At 46.5% G+C, this 20,421-nt stretch overlaps 1 pseudogene; it reads right to left on the minus strand.

Moving 5' to 3' along the window:
- Positions 1 to 243: 243 nt before the first annotated feature.
- LOC135889360 (zinc finger protein 850-like) overlaps positions 244 to 20,421 on the minus strand; it is a 126,068-nt pseudogene continuing 105,890 nt past the window's right edge.

The raw sequence follows: 20,421 nt of genomic DNA on the forward strand, positions 1-20,421 counted from the left end.
ACTGAAAAGTAACCCTTGCGGTTTATGTACTGGTTACCCTGGTGCTCCGGTGCCAAGATAGATGGAACCCATATACCTGCGACTTGAAGTCTTTAAATCATGATTTGGGGACTTCAACAGCTGAGTCAAGGGAGAGAATTATTCCAGGAGTGGGTGGGTCAGCTTTTGTGGCCTGCATCATGCGGGAGGTCAGACTAGATGATCATAATGGTCCCTTCTGACCTTAAAGTCTATGAGTCTATCGCCCCACCACAGTTAGGGAATCCCATTGCAGCAAAGCCATCCACTATAGCCTGCACATTTCCCAGAGTCACTACCTTTCATAGCAGCAGCTCAATGATTGCTTTGGCTAGTTGCATGACAGCAGCCCCCACAGGAGATTTGCTAACTCCAAATTGATTCCCAACTGACCGGTAGCTGTCTGGCGTTGCAAGCTTCCACAGGGCTATCGCCACTTGCTTCTCAACTGTGAGGGCTGTTCTCATCCTGGTATTCTGGCGCTTCAGGGCAGGGGAAAGCAAGTCACAAAGTTCCATGAAAGTGCCCTTACGCATGCGAAAGTTTCGCAGCCACTGGGAATTGTCCCACACCTGCAACACTATGCGGTCCCACCAGTCTGTGCTTGTTTCCCGGGCCCAGAATCGGCGTTCCACGGATAGAACCTGCCCCATCAACAACATGATCTCCAAAGCGCGGGACCTGCGGTTTGAGATATGTCCATGTCCATATCACTCTCGTCGCCGCGCTGCCATCACTGCCTCCTCCTTGCCTCGTTTTTCTGGTCCTGGTTCAGCATAAACTGCACAATAATGCGCGAGGTGTTTACAATGTTCATGACTGCTGTCTTGAGCTGAGCGGGCTCCATGCTTGCCGTGGTATGGCGTCTGCTCTGTTCACCCAGGAAAAAAGGTGGGAAACGGTTGTCTGCCGTTGCTTTCATGGAGGGAGGGGTGAGGCTGTACCCAGAACAACCTGCGACAATGTTTTTTGCCCCATCAGGCACTGGGATCTCAACCCAGAATACCAATGGGCGGGGGAGACTGCGGGAACTATGGGATAGCTATGGGATAACTACCCACAGTGCAACGCTCCGGAAATCGACGCTAGCCCCGGTACATGGACGCACACCGCCGAATTAATGTGCTTAGTGTGGCCGCATACATTCGACTTTATACAATCTGTTTCCAAAATTCAAATTCTGTAAATTCGGATTAATCCCGTAGTGTAGACATACCCTTTCGCCAGCCCTAGTCAAGGGATTGATTACAGTTCTCGCCCATGTGGATTCTCTTATGTGTGATAAGGTGTGAGCTCTGACTGAAGCTTTTCCCGCACTAAGAGCATGGGTGAGGCCTCTCTCCTGTGTGGATTCTCTGATGTCTGATAAGGTGTGAGCTCTGATTGAAGCTTTTCCCACACTCAGAGCATATGTAGGGCGTGTCCCCTGTGTGGATTCTCTGATGTCTGATAAGGTGTGAGCTCCGACTGAAGCTTTTCCCACACTCAGAGCATATGTAGGGCCTGTCCCCTGTGTGGATTCTCTGATGTCTGATAAGGTGTGAGCTCTGACTGAAGCTTTTCCCACACTCAGAGCATATGTAGGGCGTGTCCCCTGTGTGGATACTCTGATGTGTAATAAGGGCAGAACTCCGACTGAAGCTTTTCCCGCACTCAGAGCATGTGTAGGGCGTGTCCCCTGTGTGGATTCTCTGATGTGTGATAAGGGCAGAGCTCCGACTGAAGCTTTTCCCGCACTCAGAGCATGTGTAGGGCGTCTCTCCTGTGTGGATTCTCTGATGTCTGATAAGGTGTGAGCTCCGACTGAAGCTTTTCCCACACTCAGAGCATGTGTAGGGCGTGTCCCCTGTGTGGATTCTCTGATGTCTGATAAGGTGTGAGCTCCGACTGAAGCTTTTCCCACACTCAGAGCATGTGTAGGGCGTCTCTCCTGTGTGGATTCTCTGATGTCTGATAAGGGCAGAGCTCCGACTGAAGCTTTTCCCGCACTCAGAGCATGTGTAGGGCGTGTCCCCTGTGTGGATTCTCTGATGTGTGATAAGGGCAGAGCTCTGATTGAAGCTTTTCCCGCACTCAGAGCATGTGTAGGGCTTCTCTCCTGTGTGGATTCTCTGATGTATGATAAGGTGTGAGCTCCGAGTGAAGCTTTTCCCGCACTCAGAGCACGTGTAGGGCGTCTCTCCTGTGTGGATTCTCTGATGTCTGATAAGGTGTGAGCTCCGACTGAAGCTTTTCCCACACTCAGAGCATGTGTAGGACGTGTCCCCTGTGTGGATTCTCTGATGTCTGATAAGGTGTGAGCTCCGACTGAAGCTTTTCCCACACTCAGAGCATATGTAGGGCGTGTTCCCTGTGTGGATACTCTGATGTGTGATAAGGGCAGAGCTCCGACTGAAGCTTTTCCCGCACTCAGAGCATGTGTAGGGCGTGTCCCCTGTGTGGATTCTCTGATGTGTGATAAGGGCAGAGCTCTGACTGAAGCTTTTCCCGCACTCAGAGCACGTGTAGGGCATCTCTCCTGTGTGGATTCTCTGATGTCTGATAAGGTGTGAGCTCCGACTGAAGCTTTTCCCACACTCAGAGCATGTGTAGGGCCTCTCTCCTTTGTGGATTCTCTGATGTCTGATAAGGTGTGAGCTCCGAATGAAGCTTTTCCCGCACTCAGAGCACGTGTAGGGCCTCTCTCCTGTGTGGATTCTCCTATGTGTGCTCAGGGAAGAGCTGTGATTAAAGCTTTTCCCGCACTCAGAGCAGCCATACGGTTTCTCACCTGTGTAGATTCTCCTATGTGTGCTCAGGGCAGAGCTCTGATTGAAGCGTTTCCCGCACTCAGAGCATATGTGGGGCGCTTCTCCTGTGTGGATTCGCCGATGTGAGATGAAGGTTGAACTATCAATGAAGCTTTTCCCACACTCAGAGTATCCATAAGGTTTCTCACCCGTGTAGATTGTGTGATGTGTGATAAGGGCAGCGTTCCCATTGAAGCTTTTCCCACACTCATGGCATGCATAGTGTCTCTCTTCCAAGTTGATTCTCTCATTTCCAATAAGGTTTGAGTGGCTACTGAAGTTTCCCTCTGGCCTGTGCTGACTCTCCCAGGCGTTTGCTTTTTCTGGGAGTTCACAACTCCCGGAAACATTCCCTTTGGATCTTCCTGATAACATCCCATGTGGTTCTACTTGCTCAGCATCTTCCTGCTGGGGTTTTTCGTCCTCATTCTCACTCACTATCCCATCACCTGATAGGAGACACAGAGAATCCAGACATAGGTCATTCCCTGCACCGGAGAGAAAGGAAATCTCAGAGAGAGGAATGGAAAAGGGTATAAACAAATCAAAATATGTGTTGGAGAGATCAAACCTATCAGGAGCTGATTTTCCCCAAAGCCTTCCCCAGAGGAGAAAGGAAGGGATCAGTTTTGGTCCGCATCTCACCAGAACACTCAGGGAAAAGCGAGATCGGGGAGGGATCTGCTGCCAGTTGTCAGTCAGAATAGGAGGGAAGCCATGAGTGACATCTGCCATAATGATTCCACATCTGCAGGGAAGAATCCTAAACTTGGAGAGCTCACAGGGTCTTCGTAGGGCATCCCAAATGTTTCCTGCATTCCCAAACAGTTGTTGAGTTGGTTTAACCAATTTCTCACCTCTCGGGAGCTCTTCCTTCTCGGAGCCCTGGAGGTCCAGGATCCACGGCTCTTCCCCTCGTTCCAGCTGCGAGATCACATCAGGTTTGGAAACTGGAAACCCTACTCCAGGCAAAGAAAACAAGGGTGGTCAGTGGAATTTGTGGGATACTTGGCACAAAGAATATTCCATGGTTTTAACCCAGCTCATTTTTAAGCAGTAACATCCCAAAGCCATCTTCCTTGGCTCAAAGTGGCAGGAGAGTTATTATTATAATAAATCATATGCATTACCTTAGTGCCTCAGGACCAACTAACAGTGGGTCCCCATTGTGCTAGGCAAATTACAAACCCAGAATAGTAGATGGCCCATGCCCTGAAGAATTTACAATCTAAATAGACAAGACAGACACAGAATGGGGGAAGGGGTAGAACCCACTGTTAGAATAGAGATATTCAGGCCTGCCTGTAAATCCTATACTTTAAGAACTTAGGTGTATTTTTATCACTTAGATAGTTACAGAGGTATAAAAACAAAGAATCAAAATCACAGTCCGCCTGTGTATGGGCCTTCTCTCACCAGGATAGTCTGAGGCCTTGTTCTCAGGCTAAGGCCTTTGGCTAAGCAGCAGGGGCAGCCATAAGCTGGGAAGCGTAGGGTCACATCCTCACATCCCAAACCAATCACACTGAAATAAGGTGCCCCTTGAGTGCACTAGACCTCCAAGGGGTCCCACTCTTCCACAAGGATAGGCCATGTAGCTTCAACACCTGAGACTGAGCCTCTGGCTTCAACACTCCTATTTCAACCTGTGAGCTCTGCCCAGCAGGTCCAGCTGAACGACACTCCTGGTCAGAGACTGTTCCTCAGTCAATGCACAGAGCAAATGTTTGCTGTGACACTGGGCAGACTTTTAAAACATAGCAGAGCTTATTAGTCAACTGAGCATTGGAAAATCCTTAGATTAGGACAGAGAAGCAAAGAAGACAATATAGTCCTTATTGGCCAATGCCCTGGAGCCCTGCTGCTGTAGAAAACGCTTTGGTTTCCTTTCACTGTGACTGTCCATTTGTCTTTGCTCCGGCAGAGCTTCCTGCGTCTGCGAGCCCAGTTCTTCCTGCTCCCAAAAACATAACGAGTCCATGTATGCTTCACTCAGCCAAGCAGATATCCTCCCATGGACAGGTAATAATTATTCCCTTGTCTCTGTCAGGTATTCCATTGATGTAGGTTGGTCCCAGCCAGTCCTTAATGATCCATTCATATCACCCCATGACAGCTACATGACAAAACACCTCATGTCTCCTTCTCTTTATAATCATAGCAATACAAATCACAGAGGGAAACTGAGATGTGTATTGGCATCATACAAGTATCACCAAAATTCCCACCTCTATCACCCACCCACCCACCCACCCACAGAGCTCACATCCCTTGGAGACAGAGCAAAGCTCAGGAACTGGACGTTAGTCCAGTGAACACAATGGAGGACAAGCTGCAATCCTCACACCTTAGTCAAAAAGGAGAGGCATGTGGGTCCCCACCCATAGAGAGGGGCTGGCTAGAGGCCTGATACAGGAGAGCACATTCCTTGAGCAGACCGTGGAGGCAGGGCAAAGGCTTAGCTATCCCAGAACTGTGATATCGCAAAAGCACATTTTGGGGAATTAAGAAATCTAGTGACGCAGGTGTAATGGGAGGGAGAATTAAACTCCCCCAGCGTGTGGAGAAGGCTGGGGAATTAAACACTAAAATTCAGGAGCAACAGCCTCTAATTCTTACGTTCTCCTTTTCTGTAAGTAACAAGAACTGGGCCACGCAACCTAGGAGGGACAGGCTCAAAGATCCAAGGAGCCTGGAGTGAAGACAGCTTGTGGCTGCTGCAGATGCTGCTCTCACTCCTGCTGACCCCGACCTGATTTTATGATCTATGACCTAGTCTCATGTCTTGTGGGCAATTTTATACACGCTAGAGGTAAAATGTCATTATCAGAGTATTGCTTATTAGCTTGGAACATGCATGGAGGGGCAAGGAGGTGATCATATATAAATGGGTCATTAAGGGCAGGGACTACACTACAGCCGGGATCAAAGCTCTGAGATCGATCCACCGGTGGTCGATGTAGCGGGTCTAGTAAAGACCCACCAAATTGACTACAGATCTCTCTGCAGTCGAACCCTGTACTCTACCCTGACGAGAAGAGTAAGGTAAGTAGACCCTGTGGTAACTCTACCTAAGGTAAATCGACTCCAGCTACGTTATTCATGTAGCTGGAGTTGTGCAGCATAGGTTGACTTATCGCAGTAGTGTAGACATAGCCTAAGCTTGCTACAATAAAGGGTCTTATATTAGGTTGAGGCTCTGTGGGAGTAGTTATGCTGAAGTCTGGGATTTACCTGAATAGGCCTAAGGAGAGAATCCCAGGTCAGATATTTTGCACCTCCATTTTGAGAGACTAACGAGGAACCGCAAACAGGTGCAGTACACTACAGGATTCTGAAAGAAGGAAGTTTGGGGCGGGCTTCAGCAATTAGGTTGCTATGAAGTATCTCAGCAGTTGGACCGCATTCATATATTGGAATTATTAATAAATAAGTGATGTAAATCATGAGTATTAATGCTTGATGCTGTGGAAGCAGAGAAAGAACTGACAGGAAGGGGATGCAATGCATGACAGTTCGTTAGCAAGAGTTAGGCTAACTGTAACCCTAATAACGCGAGATTTGTAGAAGCGAGGAATGTGTGAGGCGAGTGGGAAAGAACTGTGTGAGAAGTTGTTGCGACCTTGTGTAGATAATATGGAATGTAGACTAAGTCTACATTAGTGAGCAAAACAAGATATCAGAATGACCTATGTATAAACAAAATGCAGTTGTTGCTCATTATTGTCTGTAACAAAAGGTATAAATGCTTGCTGTAATTGTTTACCTGTTGAGAGACCTGTTTAGCTCTCTCCCTCTATGCAATTGATAGAGAGAAAGAAAATAAAGCATCTGACTTGCTGTACCCAAACAAATAGTGAGAACTGTGTTTTTCTCCGACAATTTGGGGGCTCGTCCGGGATGGCAACGCCCGCAAAGGCACCGGCAGCTGCTACGGATCGTTCCCCTTCGAACCCCATGGCGCCACAATAGAGGTAGGAGACCTTTTGAAATCTCTATTGGGGTGTCGGAGGAGGACTGTCCGTGGGCCGTCTGTTCCTGTTGGGCTCATGCCATCCGAACTTATTGACTGTGCAGCAAGGTCAGATGCTGAGCGGCATAGGGGAATTGTTGCCGCCCCCTGTATGCATATGCGAGGTGCAAAGGTATGCACCGGTGTTGAGGGGTTGTTACCGCCTCAGGAGGGGTTTTTACCGCCTCGAGTGATGCATCGAGGTACTTGGGAATAGTACCTGGAGGTACTTGGGAATAGTACCTGGAATAAGGCCTTGGTGTGTGTGTGTGTGTGTGTACACCAGTGTGAATTGAGTGTTACCGGAAGACGCCCAGAGTACTCTGCGAAGTCTTTTGGCTCGTGACCAGAACTACTCTAACGCAAGCCCGGTAACTAGAGGATCTTTTAGGAGATCCGACCCACGGTACGCTAACTCGGCCTGGCATCGTCCGGCGAGGAGGCTACCTGGGTCTAGGAGTGTGTGAACCCATCTTCCCTCCCCTTTTCCTCTCTGTGTGAGCCACTGACAGTCTGATCATCTCACTGGATGCAACAGAGTAAGCAGCGCCGTCTCTCTGAGACTAGCCGACGCTCTTTGCTGAAAGGAGGTGTAGGAGGGTCGTGGCCATCCTCGTTAGCCTCTCCTGTGTGAGTATCCTGAAGGGAGAGATCCTTAGTTTATGTGCCCCTAGAGTGGACAGGGCATCCTCCCTGTGTGTGTGATTGGAAAATGGGTGGGGGACAGTCTAAGGATTCCCTTTCACCCACTTTTGGGTACCCCAGCTTATTTCATGTACGTACATTATGGTCCTAAAACCTGCAGGTATTTAGAGAATTGGAATCATTACACGCGTGAAAATTCATCTAAACAATGCCCACTAGAAGGTACCTTCAATCTAGATAAGATCATACATCTCAGAGGAGCTTTTAATCACCAAAAAGCCTCTGACACACAATGGGAGCAATTTGTCTATTGAGGAAAGGAACGGGTTAATTTGAAATTCAGCTTGGTCCAGAGATAAAGAGAAAGTTAATCTGCGTTCAAGGTCAAGAATCAATGCAGACCAGGCTAAATACAAAGAAAAACTGCTTTCGGCCCCAGCTGGCTGTGGAAAAAATATAGACATAGTCAAACCAAAGGCAATACAAGTTACAGTACATTTGCAAAGCTTAACTGTCCAGCGAGATCCAACAGTCTGCCTTTGCGACCCTGGAGTCGGCGTGGTTTGGGGACGCTGAAGAAGCCACAGGCAGCCGGCCTGGACTGGAATCACTGAAAAGATGCCCCAGGAGACCTCAGGGTGTAAAAGAACTGCCCTCCCAAGAGAGGAAGCAAGTTGGAGATTGCACAGCACCTTCTCTGAACGTTATACACAGACGTGGCCAGTCTGGACGTACGTGTGTGAGTATGAAAGTGTGCCTACTCTCAGCCGCAGTAAGTCTGAGAACCAGAGAGGGATTTAGCATTCCTCTCTCCACCCCGGTTGACCGGGAAGGGTGTCAGGTGGATCTACCCCAGTCGTAGCAGGACTGGGCAATAGAGAAGTTGGAGAAAAGGGAAGAGTTGTGTATTTGATAACTAGAATTGAGCAATTAAGAGCATAGATCATGAACCAGGCAGCAACTCAAACCTACGCCCAGGGCAAGTTGCAAGCCTTGAGACAGGACTTCCAGGCAGAAAAGGAAGCACTGGCTAAGCAAGTACCGGTCCTTCAGGGACTTGTCAGAGTTTAACCATTTGTGTTTGCATATGCTGTAAGAGCAGTGTGTTTGCCACAAGAGAAAATTGAATAGTTAAACGCCAATGGGCCATGCGTTTTGCCCAAGTGGCAAGCCTCACGAGGGAGGACTCGGGTAGCCTTGTGAGTAAGAATGTTTAAGAGAAGAGACCAGGAAGGGTGGGGGCTAGTTGAGAAGCCCACCCTCCTATCTAAATTGGTAGTGAAAAAGCCGGTGCCCATGGAAGCGACGGTTCATCGAGAAAAGCAGGATCGGGCCCAAGCGGCCAGGCAATAGATAGAGAGATTGGAGAACAGGTTGGAAACTTTGAGGGCATAGTGGAAGGAAAGGAGTAAGTAATTATAAGCATGGGGATTTCAAATCCCCAGGATAATAATTGGAATGGTAAAATGTGTGTAAGACAGAGTCTTTGTACCAAGGTGCAAGGCTCTCCTTTCTTCTGCTGAATAAAGCAACCTTTCCTTATCCCTGTCTGGCTGTTATTGGCTCTCAGCTAGGTGGACCCGATATTTCGGTGACAGTTACTGGCGACTCCGGTTAATGAATTTCTGTCTTATACATTTGGGCGTTAAGTGTGTGGACGGAACTGAGCCTCTCATTCGTAATTCCTCGGAGTGGAAGCCATTGCGTGCGATGAAGCTCTGAGGTCGAATTGGGATCCTTCTGTCCCGTCCCCTGTAGCGGTCAGTATTAGTAGAAATTCCTGTAATAGGATCCTATTAGGCCATAATTCCCTCTGTTCTCTGTGTAATTCTCTGTTAGAGTGTCAGCAGGCAGATGGGTGGGGCTCTGGTAAAACCCTCTGAGGATAGCCCTTTGAATTATATGTTAAGTAAATGGCCTTTACCTGGTGTTGAAAAAAAGAAAAGAAATAGTTACACCTTGTGTAGAAATTGATGTGGCTAGTGTTGTGGAAATTGAATTGTGGAGAGGATGTGCATTTTCCCCAGAACATGTGCAGTGTATATTGTAGCAGAGGTAAAAGAAATGCAAACCTACCAATATAGGTTGTGTTGTCTTGTTCAGATCACTGTGTGTTTGAAAGCAGAAGTTAGAAGTAAAAGGCGATCAAAAGTCTGGGAAAGTTAATTGTGTCCCTTTTTAAGTAAGAATCTTTAAGCTGTGGATAGCTTTGGATCTGGAAGCAAGCCAGAAAGCATCTGTATTAATGCAATTTTCTAACTAATAAGGTAGAAGCCACTGAAACCTGGGCTGCCTATGAAACAAATACAAGGAAATATGGGGTAATTCCTCTGTTTTGTCTAAAATCAACAAGAGTATGTGTATATAAAGGAAATATTTTAAGCAATGACTGACTACCCAGAAGGGGTAGACCTCTGTTCTTTTGTCTTTCAGATCATCAGAGAAAACGGATGACAGCTGAACAGCATTCAATGTACCATGCATTTACTGGTACAATAGGAATTATTTTTGTGTTCTTTGTCCTGTCTTGTGGTGTTTGTCTTGTGGCCAGAATTGTTGGGTTTAATATTTTCATAGGACAGTCTAGTTCAAAATTAAATAGAAGGGTTAAATCAAAAGCAGATACTTGTTTTATTCAACTTGGAATACAAAGTGTTTGGATAAATCAGGAAAATGTGATATACTAAAGTCTAATACATTTGCTTAAGTAAGAAAAAGTAACTTCATTGGCCAGATTTTTTTAATTGAAAAAAATTGTTGTTAAAATTTGCATACCAACAGTCTTTGGAAGCAAGGACATGGAAGGTTAACCCACTCCCCATATTGCCCATGGGATCCTTCTGGCTACCTCAGATTTCTAGCCAGAGGGCTGGGGAGGGAGGAAAGCTATTGGACACCAGAGGTTGTACCGAGTGGACTCCTCAAAAGTGGGTGTGCTTGTCCTGGTTTGTTGTTCCAAAGCTCTGTAATAAAGTTATTTTACTGGAAGGGTGTATATGGCATACATTGAATAATAAGAGTAATGTACTGTATAATGGCAATGTGTATGTGTTCATTGTTCGGAAAAGGTGTATGAGTGAAGAGTGGAAGTTTCCTTTGTAGGTTAAAAGAAGCCAAAAAGAAGGAGAAGGAAAAAGAACAGAACAAGTTAACTGGAAAAAATAGCTAGCAAGCTCAGTCCAAAGATAAGACGCTGGCCCCATCCAAGGACACTGCCTACAGCTAAGACTTGGCTGAAAGCCAAGAAAAGGGGGGCCTGAATGTGCCCAAGCAACTATGAGATCTGCAAAACACTGCCAGGCATTAATGAAATGTGTTAGGTTTCTTTTCTCACAGATAAAAGAAGTGCTACCCAAAGACCCTAGCAGCCCTGCCATTCATTGAAACAAGGAGACTGAGTCTATGTAAAGTCCATCAACGAAAGACTGCTTTGGCTCCACACTGGAAAGGCCCTTTCCAAGTCCTGTTAACCACCAACACCGCTGTGAAGTGCCAAGGACTGCCTACCTGGACCCATGCTTCTCACTGTAAAAAGACCCCTCCACCTCGGGAGGGCTCTCCGACTGATAAGCCTATTTCTCCTTCTAGCTCTGCTGTGCCTTCTGGACAGCAGGAAAAAGGAAAAAAAGACAAGGTGAAGTGCTAGTAACCTCTCCCTTGTCCACTGACAGACCTACTGTTGCTTTGAATTTTTCTAAAAGAAGCAAAACCATTACAGGGTGATGTGCTAGTAACCTCTCCCCTGTATGATGCTGAACCATGACTGTTTCAGGAAAAGAGAAGAAGGAACACTTGCTTCATTGGAACCACAAAGTCCAGGGATTCCTGACTACAAGAGACATTAAGAACTGACCCTGGTGAAGAAACAAAGAATTATACACTGGCAGGAAGAAACTTGTGGGACCCATGCTTGGGAACGTGGTATTGATTGGATTTTGGGGTTTATTCTACAGGCTGCGCCCTGTGTTTTGGATAAGTCCTTCAGCATGTATTGCCCTCCCTAATTGGATTTTAAATGATAAGTACCAAAGGCACCCTTGTTGCCATTGCCCCTGCCATCTCCTCCATTACACTGTTACCCCTGTAACACATCCAAATACAGACAATGCCATATATTTGATAAAACCAATTACTAAGGCCTTCACACTTTAGTGATTTATTTAAATATTGTTTGAAAAAATATATTTTTAAGGTTCAGGATATCCCATATAAGCGAACAATTGAATGGATCAGTGGAGATAAAAGTATATGATATCACTACCAGTGAACCCCAAGAATCTGTAATTACAATTGATGGGTTCTATAGCGAATGTTCCTGGAATTTGCACTGTGTTAAATGAGAGAGGCCCTTATTGTTATTTGGTCATCCAATTAGTGAACAATTAAACGAATACCCAAATTGCTCACAGGGGGCTGCCATTAGATTAGCACAACAGAGGGCTTGGGTTATTTCCTCTAGAAAGAAGAGAGACTTGACCAGATCCCTTTGGGATGGGGCCAATAATGCAGCAGCAGTTTGGAATATTTTTAAGAACCAAGAACATGATGAGAAATTGGGGCAACTAGAGAAGGCCATTGGCCTTGTTCCTGGAGTACAACTAACCCAGGTACAGGCTGGAGTTGGTGAGTTACATGTTATCTCCGCCCTTAGTTCAATGACCCAGAAGTTGCTGACAGAGATGGTATTGAATATCACTGAGGCTGGGAAGGCATTGCAGTGGGATCTAGCATGTTCAGAAATTCAGGATTTCCTGAATGACCAGCTAATGGCCATTCGGAATGATCTAGAGCATCAGGCTTGGCCCACTGCCCTTACAGACACATCAGGAGTACCATCTGATCTGTGGCCACGGAGACATACTTGGAGACTTTCTGGGTGGAAGTGCAGACGTTCTCAGTGCTCCTTCCAAGCATATGGACCAGTTGGAGGGGGGGGGGGCTCCCACATACCGAATCCTGCCGGGTCCATGGGGAGGATGCATGTGGGATTGGGTAATTCACCGAGACATCTGGGAAATTAGACCTCCTGGTATGCCCAATCGATTTTTAGTCAGTGCTCCTGGGATTACATCTGACATTTGGATGGGGTTAGGGAGTCAATGGACATTTTGGCCATTACAACCCCCACAGCTTCAGTGTATCCGTAAACTGAAGCCAGGAGAAGTTGTTACTCTTCATGACTACGTTTGCTGGGAGGGTAGGGGACAAGGAACTACCCTGACAGGACACTTATTTTTTTCAAGCTAATGACAGCTGTGTGTATGTTAAAGCCACCACATTGCAAGACATACATTTAAATCTCATTACCACTGCAGGCAATCATATTATTTACTGGCCTGCAGATAGAATTTTGCAAGTAGTCCTTAGGTTCCAGATACCCTTTAATTGGACTAGTTTAGTACCTGATCGATTTCAAAAATTTGCTTTCACTGTTACCAGAGGTTCAGAAAATCTCTGAAGTACAAGGGCAAATTCACATGCTTCAAAATATATATCAAGTTGAAAAGTATGCCTTTCAGACAGCTTATAGAGTATCCACCTTGTGTACTAAGTATGATGTATTGTGTTATATGACTAAGATTGTACAACAACCCCATCATATTATCGCTATGGGAATGTTATTGCTTGTGTTGTTGTTAGCTAGTGTAGGAGTATGTTATTGTTGTTGTAAAGTACGTAATAATAGTAATACCTTTCATGTCCATGCTCATCATGCATTGTCATTACATCCAATCAAAACCCCTAAGGTTGAAGCATCTGATGTAGAATCTGAATTCCGAGATTTAATGCAAATAGAGATTTGAAAATGTTTGTTGTACTAGTAGTACAAAAGGGGGGGTTGTGGAAGCAGAGAAAGAACTGACAGGAAGGGGATGCAATGCATGACAGTTCGTTAGCAAGAGTTAGGCTAACTGTAACCCTAATAACGCGAGATTTGTAGAAGCGAGGAATGTGTGAGGCGAGTGGGAAAGAACTGTGTGAGAAGTTGTTGCGACCTTGTGTAGATAATATGGAATGTAGACTAAGAGTCTACATTAGTGAGCAAAACAAGATATCAGAATGACCTATGTATAAACAAAATGCAGTTGTTGCTCATTATTGTCTGTAACAAAAGGTATAAATGCTTGCTGTAATTGTTTACCTGTTGAGAGACCTGTTTAGCTCTCTCCCTCTATGCAATTGATAGAGAGAAAGAAAATAAAGCATCTGACTTGCTGTACCCAAACAAATAGTGAGAACTGTGTTTTTCTCCGACAATGCTTAATTATGGACTTCCCAAAGGCCACATATGGTTTGGGGCAGCTATTGACATTATTGTAATCAGAGTAAAGGAGCAGATATGATATATAGCCATCCCATTACCATAAAGAAAGCGGATAAAATACCTCTCCTACTTACCATTTTTTCATTTTGTCGGGTCCCCGAGACAGTGTAAACTGAACCAGGGCCTCCCTTCTTATGGTCTCCCTTGCCCCTACATCTTTGTTTCCAATGGTGTCCATAATTTGTAAGTATGCAGAGTGCAAGACCCTCTTTACTGTACTTACCTTAATCGTTATATATATTAATTTTTGCCTATGATTTCAATTATAACTGTCTGTATTAAATCAAGTTCTGTGTGTTTCACCAAATTTCATCTCCTCCATTAACTGAGTAGCCATGTACAAGGACAAGTTGTACCCGAATACGTAATCTTATAGGTGTAAAAATCGTACAGGCTACACTACCACCCTGTGACATCATGAACAAAGTGCCCATTTATGCCTGGATAGGGGCCCTGGTACGGGAGGAAGGAATGCAGCAAGGACTCAGGATCGGTGGCCAGGGTCGCTGTGCATAGAGATGGGGAGTTTATATGAGGAGAGGGGTAATGAGTAAGAGAGGGCAACATTATACGCTCTCCTATCAAAAGAGGAACTCATCTGATTGTCACACAAGCCATGCATGAGTCCTACACTATTTACTTAATTTAGAATTCTACAGGCAGGGTATTTTCCTCTTAAAATGAGGAAAAGGCATGAAAGCTACAGTTATTAATGTAGATATTAATGTATCCAATAACGATACATTAAATGCAATTTTTAAATGACCGATAACACCAAAAAGGCACATGTCCAAAAATTATACTTGTGGGTGGGAGATAAGGCAAAAAAAGGGGGGCAAGGAAACTTGTCAAAACTTGTATGACGAATAAAGGTATAAAGTTATTACTACTCAGGTTCTTTAGAGACCCCACAGCTTCTAAAAAACTGAGGGGACGGGAATCCTTACCCAGTAAGACCACCATCTCATAGTTCTCCTGCATGACATCCCTGTAGAAGGCTCTCTGAGTGGGGTGCAGCAGAGCCCACTCTTCCCTGGTGAAATACACAGCCACCTCCTCGAAAGTCACCAGCCCCTGAAAGAGCAAGAGTCCAACACTCAGTACCTGCTGCCCCAGTCACAACCCCACTATTCACGGAACAGCAGCACCAGGTAAATGGAAGCTCCGCGAGGCACATGTTAACTGAGTCCCACCCCACCTTGCCTAGAGCAGCCAGGAGGCATCAGAGGATAGAAAGAGAGAACCTTTGTGTCTCCCAGCTGACAGACGGAGGCAGGGTATTCACATTTATCACATACCTACTAGCCTGAGCTTGATATAGGAGATGGGGCTGTCTCTGGACCCTGCTGGTGGCTCCCTGCTAGGAATCCCAACACTCTCCAAATAAAATATATGGAAGAAAGGGGAAGTCAATAGTAAAGAATATAAGTTAGAAGGTCAGAATTGTAGAAAATTGGTAAGGGAAGCTATCAGAAATCAATGATCAATCAATGACAATAAGAAGCAAGTTTTTAAAAGTATATTAAGTACAACATAAATCCTAACAATGGTAGTGGTAAATTACTAGATGGAAATGGTAGAATTATCAAAAATAATGCAGAAGAGGTAAAAGTGTTCAATAAATATTTCTCTCCTGGATTTGGAGAAAAACAGATGATGTAACTCTTATCATAAGATGTTGACACCGACAGCCTTTCCATTCCAACAGTAACTCACAAGGATGTTAAACACCATCTATTAAAGTTAGAGATGTCTAAATCAGTGGGTCCAGATAACAAGAGTTTTGAAAGACCTGGTGGAGGAGCATGATGGACTGTTAATGTTGATTTTAATTAGGACTTGGAACACTGGGGAAATTCCATAAGACAGGAATAAAGCTAATGCTGTGCCAATATTTAAAAAGTGTAAAAGAGATGACCTATCTAATTAAAGAGTGTTAGTCTGAAATTGATACTGGGCAAGAGAATGGAGCAGCCGATACTGAATTTCATTAATAAAGAATTAAGGAGGTGTGTGACGGGGCAGCCCCGCCCCACAGTAGCCCCGGCAGCGCCTGACAAGTAGCTATGTCGGCGGAAGTCCCGCCCCGCTCATACTGAGCATGCTCCAAATGCTCAGGGAGTATTAAAAGAGGGAACTCAGCTCAGTCTGGGCTGGCGGCCGCAGGAGAAGCACGTACAGGGAGAGCTCCGGCCGAGGACCAGCCCGCACTCTTGAAGCTACCAGGAACTGAGGCCTCTCCAGGCTGGTGCGAAGCCCCACTGCGGGAGGAACAGAGGAGGTAACAGACCCCGAGACTAGCGGAGAACCAGAAGACGGGTGGGAGACCCCAACGGATGAGCTGGTAGGAAGCGACCCGGGTGGAGTGACGGACTGGTATCTTGGCCCTGGTAAGCCTCAGCGTGTTTCGGTAGGACCCCCCCGCTGAGTCAGTAACAAGGCCATACTGCCCTGTGACGAGGGCTAATTTCCCGGGACTCTGGCCCCTAGGCCGTGCTGCCCTGGAATGAGGGCTAACTCTCTTGACCCCGGCCACTAGGCCGTGCGGCCCTGTGACGCGGGGGTTAAACCTTCACAGGGGGTAATATAATTAGTACCCATTAACAAAGGTTTAGACAAAATAGATCCTATCAAACTAACTGGATATCCTTATTGGATGAGATCCAAGTTTGGTTGCAGCTAATAGTACTGATGTAATATACCTAGACTTCTGTAAGGCATATGACTTGGTTCAGCACAATATTTTGACTAGAAAACTAGAAAGATACAAAATACACATGGCATACATTAAAAAGATTAAAAACTGTGATTTTAAATGGGGAACCATGGTCGAGTGGATTTCTTTCTAGCGGGTTCCCGCAAGGATTGGTTCTTGGCCCTGTGCCATTCTTATCAATGACCTAGAAGAGAATATAAAATCATCACTGATAAAGTTTGCAGTTGCCACAAAGATTGGGGGTGGTGGTAACCAATAAAGTGTCAGTAGATTCAGGCTCCAGCACAGGGAGTCTGGGAAGTTTTCCCCGCCTGGCTGGGGGGTTATTTCCTGTTCCACAAAGAGGGGAAGTTCCATTCCCAACTCCTGTGCCTTGAAATTAAGACCTATCTCACACTACATCCCATATTCAGCATAGTGGAAGGATTATAATATGATTAGGACATAATTATGAGGCATTTTGTGCAAGATGCGTCATGTGCAGGGTCATTGGAAAAGTTATAATTTCCTGAATAGGATTATCCTATTTGTGTGCATGGATCATGTTTGTATCTGAAGTTATGGATATTGACTATATATCTGTATTTCAAGTGTGCTTACCCTGGGTAACACCCACAACTAGCCTTTCAGGTACAACAACGAAGAAGCCAGACAGTGCTGATGGCTCATCAACAAAGACAATGGACCGTGGAAGAGCTTACCCTTCCTGTGAATGTGTCAGCCAGCCTATGAGTCATGGCTACAGCAGGGCATGCTAGGGCATGTGACCAGACCACACAACAATGAACTCCATTTTGGTACCTGTATTTTTCCACAAACTGGACTGGGAACTGAGTTTGGAACAAAGGGTTCCCGCCATATGGAAAAGCTACATAAGGTGGGGTGTGACATCATCTCTTGGCCTCATTCCCCAGACAAGAGAACTCCTGGAAGCACCTGAGGAACAAAAACTGAACTGGGGGATGTGCTGGTGGACTGCTTCAATCATCAGTCAGGGTGAGAAACTGGTAATTCAAATTCTATCCAGCTAGTACAGGGGCGGGAAAACTTTTTGGCCTGAGGGTCGCATCGGGTTTTGGAAATTGTATGGAGGGCCGGTTAGGATTCAGGAGGCCTGGGGCAAAGCAATTTCGAGGGCCCCTTCCATAAAAATAAGTTGCAATACTATAGAATACTATATTCTTGTGGGGGCCCCTGCAGGGCCTGGGGCAAATTGCCCCACTTGCCCTGCCCTCTGGGCGACCCTGCTGACTTCCCTGACCCCTATCCACATCCCCGCCCCCTGACCACCACCCCGAACTCCCCTGCCCTCTATCCAACCCCCCCGCTACCTGCCCCCTTACCATGCCTGGAGCACCGGTGGCTGGCAGCACTACAGCCTCACACCGCGCAGCAGAGAGCACCGGGTCAGGCTGGGCTCTGCAGTGGCGCTGCCCCAGGAGCTCGCAGCCCCACCGCCCAGAGCATTGTACCGGTGGCGGGGCAAGTTGTGGCTGCCGCGGAGGGGGAACAGGAGGGGAGGGACCAGGGGCTAGCCTCCCGGGCCAGGAGCTCAGGGGCCGGGGCAGGAGGGTCCTGCGGGTTGGATGTGGCCTGCAGGCCATAGTTTACCCACCTCTTATCTAGTATGCTAGGTTCAGTTTGAGTTTCTGGTTATTTGCCAAGTAATCTGCTTTGATCTATTTGCTATCACTTATCGCTGGGAAATTGGTTGTTGTTTTCTGTCTGTCCTTGAATGGCTTAGGTAAAGCACTCAGGTAGCTTAACTGAGTGTATGGCGCCACCTGCTGTCGTGTTGGGTGATAAAAAGGCCTGGAGAGGCTGGCTGAATCTCCAGCAAAGCAGTGTGAGAAGGGCCAGCCCAGGTTCAGGGTTAGAGGGCACAGCAGTTCCCAGAAGCCCCCCAGACTGCACACCGGGGTGACAACCCATTACACCCTAGATTACACAAGTCTCAGCAAGTTTGTCACATCCTGTCCCCTCCCTTTCTCCACCCTAGATAGTTCCTATCTCCCACCACCTCTAGCAGCTCCCACCCTCCTATGCCTTTACTGCTCCTCTCCCTCCAAGCAGAACCCATCACCAGCTCCCTGCTAATCCCTTACCTGAGCCAGCTCCATTGCAGCCATTTCCTTCCTGCTGGGAGGAGGGGATGATCTGGAGCGAAACGTGGACGTTATTCTGTAGCCTGCCAGGGCGAGAAGGGCAATGTGAGAGAATTCAGATGGGGCATTTGTCCATTCCACAAGCCGATTCCCCCCAGATTTTTCCCTGCTAATGGACATTCTACGTTCTGCCACACTGCGAAGCACAGAGTGACCTTATTCCAGTACAGGCCTAGCCCCCTCCCACCAGGGTGTAACCCTCTGAGACATGGTGAAAACCTCCCAGTAACAGAGTCTCTCTGTTACACTTATCAAGTTTGCGGAGGATACCAAGCTGGGAGGAGTTGCAAGTGCGTTGGAGAATAGGATTAAAATTCAAAATGATCTGGACAAACTGGAGAAATGGTCTGACGTAAATAGGATGAAATTCAATAAGGACAAATCCAAAGTACTTCACTTAGGAAGGAACAAGCAGTTGCACACATACAAAATGGGAAATGACTGCCTAGGAAGGAGTACTGCGGAAAGGGATCTGGGGGGTCACAGTGGATCACAAGCTAAATACGAGTCAACAGTGTTACACTGTGGCAAAAAAAGCAAACATCATTCTGGGATGTATTAGCAGGAGTATTGTAAGCAAGACACGAGAAGTAATTCTTCTGCTCTACTGCGCGCTGATTAGGCCTCAACTGGAGCAGTAAGTCCAGTTCTGGGCGCCACATTTCAGGAAAGATGTGGACAAATTGGAGAAAGTCCAGAGAAGAGCAACAAAAATGATGAAAGGTCTAGAAAACATGACCTATGTTGGAAGATTCAACAAACACAATTTAGATGACCTCTCGAGTTCTATGATTCTATGAACCAAAGGCCAGAGAAAAGCAGAATCAAAGGGGTCACTTTGGGGGATTCTCCCTCTCATTGTCCCAAAGGCAGCTGTCTCAGGTTTACTAAGTTGTTTGATGCTCCAGCCTTTATACAGTCTCTCCTGGGAGTGCCCCCTTTCATGGGCTGGGCCTAGTTTTAGCTTTTGGAAAGCGTGACCCTGGGGGCTCTGAGACTGGTCCTCCTTGTCTCAGCACACCTTGTTTCTTTCTGTGGCTCCCCAGTGAGTCCAGATGAGTACATACTCCTGATAGAACCTGTGAACATAAGAACGGCCCACTGTGTCAGACCAATGGTCCATCTAGCTCAGTGGCCAATGCCAGGTGCTTCAGAGGGAATGAAGAGAACAGGGAATCATCAAGTGATCCATCCCATCACCCATTCCCAACTTCTGGCAAACAGAGGCCAGAGACACCATCCCTGCCCATCCTGCCTGTGACACTGGCAGATGAGGTATTAGCTCTTGCAAAAGCCCCCATGTCTTAATTGAACATGGACAAACGCATAGCTGGAATCAGTCTGACTCACCAGTGTTAGTATTGTTAAAACAGGTATTAGAATGACAAGAACGTGTTTAGACTTTATTGAATGCTTTATTGAGTTGCTGCCTGGGTTAATATCTGACTAGTTGCATTGTGAGCCTCTGTGGCTATTTAAATCACCAGACAGGGGAGAGACTTTACCTAGGGGAAGTGCTGATTGGCAACAGAATGCATTACACCCTGCCTGGCAGGAAAGGTCCATCAACACCAGAGAGACTATTATGGGACGTTAAAGAAGACACAAGACTGTTGTTGCGCTCTTGACCTCTCATTAGCTGAGTTTGCAGCTCAGAGCACATGGCAGAAAGAGGATAAAAAACCCCATGCTGAAGGAACTGATTATCTGTATGCTGCTTCGACTCTGGGGGGGCAAAGTTTGTAGGCATA

The sequence above is a fragment of the Emys orbicularis genome, chromosome 15 (assembly GCF_028017835.1).
Source record: "Emys orbicularis isolate rEmyOrb1 chromosome 15, rEmyOrb1.hap1, whole genome shotgun sequence".
Lineage (NCBI taxonomy): Eukaryota > Metazoa > Chordata > Testudines > Emydidae > Emys > Emys orbicularis.